We start from the raw sequence: 13,136 nt of genomic DNA on the forward strand, positions 1-13,136 counted from the left end.
TGAGATTATAATATAATTACATCATTTCCCCTTCCTTTCTTCTCTCTAAATTCTCCAATGTACCCACCACCCCTACTTTGTTCCCTTTTCTCCATTGTCTTTGTGTGTGTGTGTGTGTGTGTGTGTGTGTGTGTATTCCTAAATATAAAAATACAGCCTGCCGCCTTTAATCCCAGCACTCGGGAGGCAGAGGCAGGCGGATCTCTGTCAGTTTGAGGCCAGCCTGGTCTCCAGAGCGAGTGCCAGGATAGGCTCCAAAGCTACACAGAGAAACCCTGTCTCGAAAAAGAAAAAAAAAAAGAAAAGAAAAAAAAATACAACCTGCTCTGTCTAAATGTTATTTGTCTCTGTATGTTTCTTTTAGAGTTGACCACTTGGTATTGGATAACCAATTGGTGTGCTCTCCCTGCCTCCCTTGGGAAAACTATTTCTCTTGCTCTCAGTGTTCCTTAGTTGTCTGTAATTTTTGTTGTCTGACTTGGTTTTGACTCCCTGATTAGTGTTTCAACAAAGGGGGGGGGGGGTAAGTCAATGAGCCTTTCCCAAAGAAGAAGATGAGGTCTTAGATCTGGTCTAAAGGGTAAGCAAAAAGCATTTTATTTCACAGCCTATACATACTCTTCCCAAAAAAAGGAGCCATCCAACAAAAAGCAATGGAGCATCAATTGTTTCTCATGTCATGCTGGAGACCCATTCAAACTACAGCTTTCTTTTATTTTTTATTTTGTTTTATAAAACTATGTTTATGTGTGTCTATCTGCACAAGAGAGCAGGTGCCCAGAGACCAGAGGTGTCAGATTCCCCTGGAATTGGCTGTAAGTCACCTGGTGTGGGTATTAGGAGTTGAACTCAGTTCCTCTGAAAGAACAGTACTTGCTCTTAACAACTGAGCCATCTCTCCAGCCCCTCAAACTACAACTTTCTATGCCCTCTTTTGGCATCACTAGTACCCAGGAGTCTGTTTCCCTTACTCAAATCCCAAAAAATTATGCATTTCTACCTATTCCAAAACTATCAGTTGTCACCCCACTCAACCCTAGTAAGACTGATACTCAAGGAACAAACATAACTTTCAGTTTGCCAGCCATGGTGGTGCACACCTTTAATCCCAGCACTCGGGAGGCAGAGGCAGGTGGATCTCTGTGAGTTCGAGACCAGCCTGATCTACAAGAGCTAGTTCCAGGACAGCCTCCAAAGCCACAGAGAAACCCTGTCTCCAAAACCAAAAACCAAAACAACAACAACAACAACAAAAAAAAACAATTCTTAACCTGGTTATGTATTGACAGCAGAACTCCTATGCTACTTAACAAGCACATTTTTCATGGAGAATCCTGATATGACCAGTTTCAAGTTCTGGTCTTTAGGAATTACAAACACAAAAGAAATATAAGACATGGTTACCCGACTTGATTTTTGTTTTGTTTTGTATTTTTTTGAGACAGGGTCTCACTATGTCACTCTAGCTGTCCTGGAACTCACTAGCCTTGAACTCAGTGACCTACCTGCCTCTGCCTCCAGAGTACTGAGATTAAAAGTATCTGCCACTACTCCTGACTGACTTAGAGAATGTACTCAGAGTCACAAGCTTATGGTAGAATGTAGCGTGCTAGTTCACTATTTTGCACTTACTTTTCCATAGTGTCAGCACTACGAAAGGGTGGTCTAGATGAGAATCACTTCTATTCCCTGGTCCAATCCCACTACTTGCAACCTGCAATCCACCATTCTACACTCCCTACATCCCAGTGAAAGTGCTATTATTATCAGACACTATGGAGCCATTCAAATAGTGAACTGAAGTCTTCAAACACAGTGTCTTCTAAAGGACAAGATTCTTAAAATCTATGTTGTCGTGGGGGTTCTTATAAAGAGAAGAAATCCTTCATTGACAAACAATGAACTTCATTCTATAGTAGGGGTAGCTCAGAAAAGCTTAGGATACATACAGTATGACTGAGGATGTAGTTTAATTGAAAGAGTGCTTGCCTAGCATCCACTGAAATCCTAGGTTCAATCCCCAGCACCACAAAAACTGAGTACAGTGGCACAAACCTCGGGACCCAGCACTTGGGAGGTGAAGGTACAGGGATCAAGAGTTCAAGGCCATCCTCAGCTGCACAGCTAGTTCCAGGCAAGCTTATGGAAAATAGACCTTGTCTGAAAGCACCAGGAAAAAAAGAAAAGGAAAAATTGACCCAAATTCCATCTACTAATGATTACCCCATATTACACTAAGCACAACCCTGAAGAAGAAAAAAAAAAAAAACAAAAAAACAAAAAACAAACCAGCTCTAAAATCCTGCTAGCACAAATCATCTTTCTCTCGGGTGTTCAGAAAAAGGTACTATTTCTCTCAATAGCTATAGAAAACAAAGAGAGCAAAGAACCTATAAATTATTATTTATAAAAGGGGGGACAGAAAGGGCTGGCGATGTAGCTCAGCGGTAAATCACACCTGCTTAGCAGACACAATGGAGTTCCATCATCAGCACCACAAATAAAGACAAGGGAGAGAGGGTCATTTTAGCATCTAAAAGCTAGTACAGAGAGAGTACTAAAAGATATATTCTGGTACCTAAGAGAAAATGCACATCAGACAGATTTTAACTAAAGTAAAAGTTTTATGTCAAGCCAGGCATTGGTGGCTCACACCTTTAATCACAGCACTCAGGAGGCAGAGACAGGCAGACCTCTGTGAGTTCGAGGTCAGCCTGGTCTACAGGACAGACTCCAAAGCAATACAGAGAAACCCTGTCTTGAAAAAAAAAAAAAGTTTTATGTCACAGAAAAGAAAAAGTTTTCCACATAACACTCAGAATCAACTCCACTATACAGTGTTTACTGTACGAGTATTTTGCTTACATGTATGCATGTGCACCATGAGCATGCCTGCTGTCTGAGATCACAAGTGGGAATTGGATCCTTTGGAACTGGAGTTACACATACTCACACACATGCAGGTAATTTAAAAGAAGGTGGGGTGCTAAGGGGATGAAGAGATTGCTCAGCAGTTAAGAGCACTTGTTACTCTTTCGGGGGACCCAAGTTACTAACACCCATATGGTGATTCATAGCCATTAAAAAATAATAATAAAACAATTTAAATGTCAAAATCCAATGGTAGTGCCCAATGTCTGTAATCTCAACATTTGAGAGTCAGACACAAAAAGATACCAGTTCAAGGACAGAAAAATAAATAACATTAAAAAGAAAATAATAGCCGGGATGTGGTGGTGCACGCCTTTAGTCCCAGCACACGGGAGGCAGAGGCAGGCAGATCTCTGTGAGTTTCAGACCAGCCTCCAAAGCCACAGAGAAACCCTGTCTGGGGCGGGGGAGGGAAGAAAATAACAACAGATATAAACAAATGTCCAAACACATATTTTTCAAGTGATGGTGGCTCTTCGTCCTCTAATAGCAGAGTCAGATCATGCCAAAAAAACCCAGAGTTAAATCTTGGTTAAAATTTGGCCAGAGACTGGAAAGTATGGTGGGAACAATGAATCAACAATGAGAACTCACTAAAATGTTCTTCAAACATTTACCTGAGAGGATTTAGGACTTAAAAGTTATTTCATTCTAGATTCCAGAATCTAGAATATCATCCTCAAAGTCCAGCCAATTGCCTTTTCCTGGGCAAGCAGTGTCTCCCACACAGCCCAGGACAGTCCTCAAAACTCTCTGACAGGAAGCAGAATTTAGAAGTTCTCCCCTTCCTTCCTCCTTTAGCTGCTGCTTTTCTGCTTTTAGAATTTCAAACAAAGAAAATACATAGTGGCTCCACAGCTAAGAAACGCCCTCTTTCTCGGCAACTTCCTCTTCCTCCCTACCATTGACAGATGAGAACAATACTCACAGCTGAACTACTATTTTGATTAACCCAAGCCTCCTGAGGGTTATAAAGCTTAAGGGCTATGGTACCCAGCCTCCTCCTACCCAAAGTCCACTGTCTTCATTCACCTGAAAGATAAGGGAAGTACAAAGAAAGAAATGCTGCGCTTAAACACAGGTAGGCTACTGAAACTTTAACCCTGAGGAACCCAAAGAAATTTAAACGAACAGATGGGTAGTTTCTTCCTCCCAATACAATATAGCCTTCCTACAGAGGAGAGACAAGACACTGGAATGGTACCAGCCTGAACCAGAAGTCTGTACACCAAAAGCTGAACTTTTCTGCTCCAGGACCCCTGCATGAACTCAAACTGAATTCTCTGCTGTTCTGACACACTTCGAAGTGACATTTAACAGTTGGAAATGGATCTTTCTAAGTCACAGAGTGAAAAAAGGGGATGGACTTATAATTAATAACCCTGAGCTCAAGACCTCGCCTGTCCCCACAGCAGAAGTGAAATCAAATCTCTGGGCTACAGCCCTCCTCCACTTCTGACAAAGCAAACTTCCCTTTTAAGCCAGCAGTGACTTACCCCTGCCCCCCGGTGCTTCCCAGAGGAAACACCCTCACGTTGCCACGCATTACTGTATGGCCCTGAACAAGTTACTTAACTTCTCTGAAACTTGGCTTCCTCACCTGTAAACTCCTAAGGACAACAGAAAAAATCTTAACAAGAATGTATTCCGAAGGTTTGACGCATAGTAGAACAACCATAAACTTTTTTTTTCTTTTTTTTTTTTTTTTTTGGCTTTTTTCCTCTTCCGCGCTTGGTTTAAATGACAATAGTAGCCCCAAAGGCTCCAAGGGCGTCCTCGTCATCTCTGAATCTATGAACGACTGTGTATAAAACTTCCTCATCTCAAAGGACCAAAGGAACCTGGCCCGTCACGATCTGGGTGGCACCCATGCTTTGGCACAAGTGGTCCCGTCAGCCAAGGATCCTCTCTCTGCGGCTCATTCTGTGCACACGTGCGCGCGCACACACACAGAGTGCTCTACCCACTCCCCAGCTTAGCGGGCCAGGGACCTCAAAGATACCTCAATCCCTTCGTGGTCCAAATATGGAAACTGAGGCTCAGCCTGGAGAAGAACTTGCCCAAGCCCTCGGGAAACTGCTGAGACCCAATTCACGTACCTCTGCGAAGTCTCTTTACAAGTGGTAAACTGAGGCCCAAAGACGGAAGTGACTTGCTCAAGAGCACCCGGCGAGTTGGTGACAGGGCCACAGGTCGTCACTTTTCGCCGGCCCTCCCAAGTCTCCGAAGGGCACTCTGGGCCGCCCCCCCCCCCGAGGTGTCGCCACAGCACTGACAGCACGGGGACCGTGGCAGCGGCAGCCGGAGCGGGCACCGGTGCCCCCCCAGCCCCCGCCCCGGGACCCTGAGGGGCCGCCCGGCCGGCGCTCGCGCCTCCCAGCCGGACGCGCCCAGCGGGGACTTGTTGCTCACCTGACCTCGAGCAGTCGCCCTCAGCGGCATGAAGGGCTGGCCGGCCGGCCCGTGTCCCCGCGGAGTGCGCCCCAGCCCACCGCCTCGCGCGCCGCCACACAGCCGGAGCCCACCTCAGCGCGCTACACCCCCAGCCGCACTCCACCGGCCCGACTCCGCCATTACGTGTTTCCCCGCCCCGGGACGCAGCCACACCCCGCCAACCGTTCTGATTGGCTCCCCGCCCCACCCGCCCCGGGCTTCCAGCTATGCCATTGGTCCGGATCCAATGCCAATTAAATAAGTACGCAAAAGACGTATTGAAAGATAGTGTCCCGGGAGCTCCACCCGAAGGACTTCCGCAATCGGAGTAAACAGAGGCTAGGGCAAACCAAGTGGAGTGGAGGTAGAAATGATGGTAAATCGACGCCCAAGTTCGAGTAGAAAAATATTAGCTAAGAAAGTGCAAGACCTCGTCCAACTTGTGTTGAAAGATAGTTTCTTTTTATCGGAGTCCGAAAAGTCAGTATTTTTGGTGGAAGGAACGGGCCGAGCCTATGAACTTTCTGTGGACACCCCTCGAGTTGCAAATAGTTATGTCCCTTCACGCCTTGTCCCAGGCCGGACCGAAAGTCGGGTGGGGAGTGTGAGTCATAGGCTTCAGCTCACCCTAAAGGACAGGTATCCAGTTGGAGCTTGGGTCCTGGAATTGGGAGCTAGTTCTGAGAGGCCACTGTCACGTGTCACTTCACTCCCCGACTTCAGACAACTCCAGCCTACCTAGTTCTCACTTTGTTCTACAAAATAGAGGCACTAGGCCCAGGCAGGTCTGCTTCCAGTCCATTTAGGTGGGGGATAGGAGGACACTTGCCCAATAGCTAATTGAATACAAGATGCTGCATCTGGGTGACAATGTGACAATCCAGTTTGGCTCAGTTAGTATTCTGGAGCAAGTCTGTATAGCAGAGATAGGCCTCTTACGCAAGGATGACAGGAGTCGCTGTTACTGTCATGTCTTCTGGGCTCTTTGCAGTGTATTGAACTTACTTTTTAGAAAGGGAGTGTGGCGAGACAACGACACAGCTGTCAGTAAAGTGCCACTTTGAAAGCATGAGGACCACCAGCCGGGCATTAGTGGCGCACACTTTTAATCCCAGCACTCGGGAGGCAGAGGCAGGCAGATCTCTGTGAATTCAAGCCCAGCCTGGTCTCCAGAGTGAGTGTCAGGACAGCTTCCAACACTACACAGAGGAAACCCTGTCTCGAAAAACAGAAAGAAAAAAAAAAAAAAAGATTTCCCGGGTTTTGGTGGCACACGCCTTTAGCCTTTAAATCCCAGCACTAGGGAGGCAGAGGCAGGTTGATCTCTGTGAGTTCGAGGCCATCCTGGTCTACAGAGTGAGTGCCAGGACAGACAGAGAAACCCTGTCTCGAGGAAAAAAAAAAGGTACAACAGATCCGATGATGGCGACCTGTAATAACAGCTATAGAAGGCAGAGACAGGCAAATGTCTAGAGCTCACAGGCCCAGGCACTTAACCTGCTTGTCCAAACTTATTTGTTTGGACAAATTGTTTTGTTTAAGATTTATTTATTTAATGTGAACTGGTGTTTTGCCTATAAATATTGAATCCCCTAGAACTGGAATAACAGACAGCTGCAAGATGCCATATGGGTGCTGAGAATTGAACCAGGGTCCTCTGGAAGAGCAACCAGTGCTCTTAACCACTGAGCCATCTCTCCAGCCCCTTGTTTTGGTTTGTTTGAGATGGAGTTTCTCTGTGTAACAGTCCTGGAACTTGCTTTGTAGACCAAGCTGGCCTCAAACTCTATGGCTGCTTCTGCCTCCCAAGTGCTGGGATTAAAGGTGTGTGCCACTACCACCGGGCTAGATCAATATTCTTGTGGAAAAGTGAGACCAGGGATGTGACCAACATGTTCCCAGAATCTTAGGGGTCAACAGAGATGACAAGTAGGTGAACACATGCCAAGTGAGGTTGCCCCTGGGGAACTGCAGTGAAACAGCCAATGCCAGGTCTTTAATTTTTATTTTATTTTATTATTTTGAGACATGGTCTCTCTACTATGTAGCTTTTGGCTGTCCTGGAACACTATGTAAGCCAAGTGGCCTGAATTTACAGAGATGCCCTGACTCTGTCTCCCCAGTGCTGGGATTAGAGGCATGAGCCACCACATCTGGTGTTTCCAGGTCTTCAGGCAGGTCTGTCCACTCTTGAGAGCAGAACTCTGACCATCAAGGGCTGCTTTGGCTGTATTTCCAAGTCCTTTTCCCTCCCTGAAGCTTAAGACTTCAGAAAGGACAACACTGCCAAGTAAGCAGTGCCAAGAGGGCCCCAGTGATAACTGGATGGGTGTCTCGCAGGCTTGGATTGGGACACTATGTCTGGCACATGACTGTTTAAAACCTGGTATGACTGACTGGAAAGTGAAGGAAGGCAGCTGTGTGAATGACAGTGGCTTTGGGCTGAGACTGACGGAACTCTGAAGCATAACTCTACCCTTCTAGTCTGTCTGTGCCTTATAGAGAGGTTCTCTAAAATGTGGGCAACAGGGGCTACAGAGATGACTCAGTGGTTAAGAGCACTTGCTGCTCTTGCAGAGGATCCAGGTTCATTTTCCAGCACCTACAAGGTGGCTCACAAGCACCCCTAACTAGTTGCAAGGGGTCTGACAGCCTCTCCTGACCCCTGATGGCACTGCATACACATGGTGCTCATGCATGCGTTGAAGTACACACACATAACTAAAATAATTAAACCTAAAAAAATGTTTTGATATAGACAATGGAGCAATTGTGAGAGTTCCATGAGTTAATGATAGAATTACTGTGTGCACAAAGCTCCCAGTAGCTATTTATTCACTAGTGGATTCATCCATTCAATAGAAACTACTGAAATGGTTCAGCAGGTAAAAATGCTTGCTGCCAAGCCTGATGACCCCAGTTCAATCCCCCAAACCCACTTGGTGGAAAGAGAAAACTAAGGTGTCCTTTGACTTTTCACACACAGGCCTTGGTATGTCCATGCCCTAACACATGTACACACACACACACACTCAAAAAACAATTTTTTGCTTGTTATTTTGAGACAGGGTTTCTCCATTTAATCCTGGCTGTCCTGGAACTCACTTTGTAGACCAGGCTGGCCTTGAACTCAGAGATCCATCTGTCTCTGCTTCCTGAGTCCTGGCACTAAAAGCATGGGCCACCTTGGCCTAGCTAATTAAAAAAAAAAAAAAAAAAAAAGTTAAGCACTAGGGACTGGAGAGATGGCTCAGCAGTTAAGAGCACTGACTGTTCTTCCAGAGGTCTTGAATTCAATTCCCAGCACCCACATGGAGGCTCAAAACCATCTGTAATGAGATCTGGCACCCCCTTCTGGTCTACAGGCATACATGCAGACAGAACACTATACAAAATACATAAATAAATCTTTTAAAAAGTGCTGCTGGGTAGTGATGGAGCAAGCCTTTAATCCCAGCACTCAGGAGGCAGAGGCAGGTGGATCTCTGAGTTCGAAGCCAGTCTGGTCTATAGAGCTAGTTCCAGGACAGTTAGGGCTACACAGAGAAACCCTGTCTCAGGAGAAAAAAAAAAAAAAGCTAAGCACCTAAAATATGTAGAGCACCCTGGGAATGGATAGCTGCAATAGTGAGCAAAACAGACCCTTATTGAGGTTAGAGTTAAAGTTAAATAAGTGAGCAGGCACTTCAAAATTTGGTGTGAAAAGGAACAAAAGGCAAAGAGCAATGTGTTTACAAGAATAAATGTCTGGACAAGAGGAAGCAGCCTGAGCAGGTAGTATCGGGATGAATTGATGAACACTTGGGAAAGAATGTCTGCCCCAAAATAAGCTGGAAGTTGGAAAAATTGGTTCAAGTCAAAAGATAGGTGCAGAAGAAAAGTTGGTTTGGCATATGAAAGGCACTCTATAAATTGTACTTGACCAGGTGGTGGTTTTGGTGGTGGTGGTGGTGGTGCATGCCTTTAATCCCAGCATTTGAAGAGTAGAGGCAGGCTGATCTCTGTAAATTCAAGAACCAGCCTGGTCTATACAGCTGGTTCCAGGATGGCCAAGGCTACCCAGAGGAAAAAAAATGTTTGGTTGATCCAGCATCCAGGGAGGTAAGTCTGAATCAGCAAATCCAGCCAATGAATTGCAATAGAACTGATACAGACACCTATGCCCTGACCATGTGTCATCTGATCTCAAGACTTTGAAGCTAGCTTGTCAAAGTTGACACACACCTTTAATCCCAGCACTCAGGAGGCAGTGGCAGGCAGATCTCTGTAAGTTTGAGGCCAGCCTAGGCTACAGAGTGAGTTCAAGTACAGCCAGGACTACACACAGAGAAACCCTGTCTTGGAAAACAACAACAACAACAACAAAAATAAATAAACAAACAAAATCTTTGAAGCCAGACAATCTGGCTTTAAATCATTCTTTGACAACTTCTTCAATGGATGATGTTGTTATTATTTGGTTTTTGTTATTGTTTGTTTGATGTATTATTGTTTATTTTATTTGGCCTCAAATTCAAGGTAATCCTCCTGCTTGAGATTTCTGAGTCCTGGAATTACCAATATGTACCACAAAGTCTAGCTTTGGGCAGGGTACTTCATCTCTCTTGAGTTTTCCTTATCTGAAAGATATGGATCAGAGCTAGGCTTAGTCCCCCACACTGTTCTCTCTCTCTCTCTCTCTCTCTCTCTCTCTCTCTCTCTCTCTCTCTCTCTCTGTGTGTGTGTGTGTGTGTGTGTGTGTGTGTGTGTGTGTGTACCTGCAGAGGACAGAAGATAGCAGCAGTGACATTGCATCCCCCGGAGCTGGAGTTACAGGCAGTTATGATTTGCCCTCCTCCCCCAACATAAGTGCTGGTCATGGAACTCAGGTCCTCTGGAAGAACAGAAAGCTCTCTTAACTGCTAAGTCACCTCCCCAGCCTGATACTTGTTATATAGCACACACTAGCTTCAAACTCCTGGTAATCCTCCTGCCCCAGCCTCCTGAGTGTTGACATTACAGGTATGTACTACTGGACCTGGTTTGGTGGTGCACACATAATCCCAGAACTAAGGCAGGAGTTAAGGCCGACCTGGACTATATAGCAACTTTGAATCTAATTTGGTCTACAAAGGGAGACCTTGTTTCCAAATAAACAGAAAGAAAGGCTTATAATTGGTTTTGGCCTTGTGTGCAGGGAGAGGGAGGAGGATTCAAAGACCTAGAAAATACTGTGTTGCCACAGCTAGGCTCTTCTCTTAGAGCCTCAGCCATATGCCTCCATTTCCTGCTTCACCTTGGATCTCTATGAGTTTGAGGCCAGCTTGGTCTGCCTAGTGAGTTCCCAGCCAGCCAGGCTACATAGTAAAGCTATGTCTGAAAACAAACAAACAAAAAAAAATATTAAAATTGTATCAAAAATTGAGTGAAAAAAATAATTACTATTACTTCTGTTTCCCAGAGCTGTAAAGATTTAATGAGCTTGAGCTAGGTTTGAAATTGCAGTACTCAGGAGGCTGAAGCTGGAACATCAGTAGTTTGAGACCAGCTTGAGCTACACTATGAGACAGTGTCTAAAATAAATAGGTAGGTAGGTGGATGGATGGATGGGCAAGCGGGCAGGCAGACAGACAGACAGGTAAACGTGGTGGCACTTCTGTGATCCAAGCACTCAGAAGGTGAGGGTAAAAGGATTTGAAATTTAAGGTTGTTCTCAGCTACATAGCAACTTTGACGCCATCCTGGACTACATAGGATCTTGTCTCAAAAATAATGTTAGATGACACAGTAGACGTGAAGCACTTAGCACAGTGATTGGCATACATCAGCAGCTATTAGATGGTAATAATAGATCTAACAATGATGATGGTGAATGAGCCCGGTGTGGTGGTTCATGATATTTAACACCTGTGCTCCAGAGGCTGAGACAGGAGTTTCGCCGGGGCTACATAAGGAGTTCAAGGACAATCTGGGCAAGACTTTGTTTCAAAACAATAAATTGAGCCTGGTGTAGCTCACCTTTGATCCTAGAACTAGTCAGAGGCAGGCAAACTGGTGTCTGAATTTTGAGTCCTGCCTGGTCTACAGAGACACTGCCTCAAACACAAGTAAAAAATATTGTTAATATGCTGATGTCATCAGTTTCTACCTGTACTAGAAATCAAGATTTGGGGCTTTGCTGACAGGCTATCCAATAAAAACCTTAATACTTCCTGTGTAGGTGATGCAGCTAGACAACTGTTTTCTGAGAAGATAATGTTACATATATTAAGAATATTAGCCGGGCATTGGTGGCGCACGCCTTTAATCCCAGCACTCGGGAGGCAGAGGCGGGCGGATCGTTGTGAGTTCGAGGCCAGCCTGGTCTACAGAGCAAGTGCCAGGATAGGCTCCAAGGCTACACAGAGAAACCCTGCCTCGAAAAAACAAAACAAAACAAAAAAACCAGAAACAACAAAAAAATATTAATGAGCTTGTGCTAAGGCTGTACATGTATGAATTAACTCCTTACAACACGCTTATGGGCTTGTTTCTGTTATCATGTTACCCACGAGGTCAACAAAGAACAGGGGAGCTAAGAGCCTGGCTCCAGGACATCCAGTCAGGAAGTACTAGCTAGAATGAACCCAGCCTGGGCTAGCCAGGCCTTCCCTGTTACATCCAAGTTATCACTAGAATGCTGATCCAGTATCCAGGCTGCAAAGAGGCCACGCCCTATGCCTCTCAAGAGCTCTAAAAAGTCAAACTGGCTGGGAGTGGTGGCCCCCCCTACAATACCTAATGAGACCCTGTCTCAAAAAACAACAGTCAGCTGTCCATTCCCTGAGAAGAACATGAAACAGACCCTCTTCCTCCACAAGGGAGGTGAAAAGAACTCTAACCGTGCTCTGTTTAAACGCCAGCTTTGCAGTTTAATGGCTCTGTAATCTTAGCTGGGTTCCACCCATACTCTGAGCCTCAGTTTCCTTATCTCTGAAATAGGAATGATAAAGCTTCAAGGCAAACAAGAAATAAGGCCTGCACAAACTCTAAAGTGCAGTCCACCCGGGAGTTCTTCTCACTGTTGCTATGGGGACAGGAACCCTCTGGGAGAACAGCCCATCAGGCTGACAAGCAAAATTGCCACCTGTAGAAACAGACCAGGGATCAATTCCTAAACCTGCCTCTTCCACAGTCTGGAGCTAGGTGTGGGACACTTATAATCCCAGCACCCAGAGGCCAAGGGAAGAGGATGGAGAGTTTGAGGCCAGTTTGGGCTACCTAGTTAGACTCTGTCTCAAAAACAAAAAACAAAACAAAACACACACACACACACACACACACACACACACACACACACACACACACACAAAACTAATCAGCCAGACAACCCAAACACGATTTCTGATTTTGGTCAAGGTATATGACCTGTTAGAGCCTCGGTTTTCTTGTCTACAAAATGGAACGAATTATATGACTGTTGTAGAGAGGGAGAGAAAATGTGAGAATGCCTGAAATGCTGTGAGCCAGTGTCTGGTACAGAACTAGCAGAACCAGGTACAAAGCGCAGGGATCAAAAAGGATCACCTCTCTGCATCCTGCATCCCCACCCGGATCTGTGGGAAGTGGGTGGGGAGTTCTGTGCTCAGAGCCCAGAAAAGTCCCTGCCACTCCCCTTCCTCTGGCATCCTCAGCTCTTGCTGGGTACACAATTCTCTCTCTCTCTCTCTCTCTCTCTCTCTCTCTCTCTCTCTTCTCTTCTCTTCTCTTCTCTTCTCTTCTCTCTCTCCCCCCCCCAAGTTCTTCACTGAGCA

The 13,136-nt window shown here is 45.6% G+C and overlaps 1 protein-coding gene across 4 annotated transcripts in view; it reads right to left on the minus strand.

Moving 5' to 3' along the window:
* Positions 1-5,529, minus strand: part of Wasf2 (WASP family member 2) — a 61,759-nt gene extending 56,230 nt beyond the window's left edge. For 2 of the 4 annotated variants that reach the window (XM_027399552.2, XM_027399553.2), the window contains exon 1: positions 5,344-5,529. The gene's annotated coding sequence lies outside the window, so the exon portion shown is untranslated. Of the gene's footprint in view, positions 1-5,030; positions 5,160-5,343 lie in introns of those variants that run through there. The other 2 variants (XM_027399554.2, XM_035439546.1) reach the window with 2 other exon arrangements.
* Positions 5,530-13,136: the final 7,607 nt, after the last annotated feature.

This window comes from Cricetulus griseus, chromosome 2, assembly GCF_003668045.3.
Source record: "Cricetulus griseus strain 17A/GY chromosome 2, alternate assembly CriGri-PICRH-1.0, whole genome shotgun sequence".
Taxonomy (NCBI): domain Eukaryota; kingdom Metazoa; phylum Chordata; class Mammalia; order Rodentia; family Cricetidae; genus Cricetulus; species Cricetulus griseus.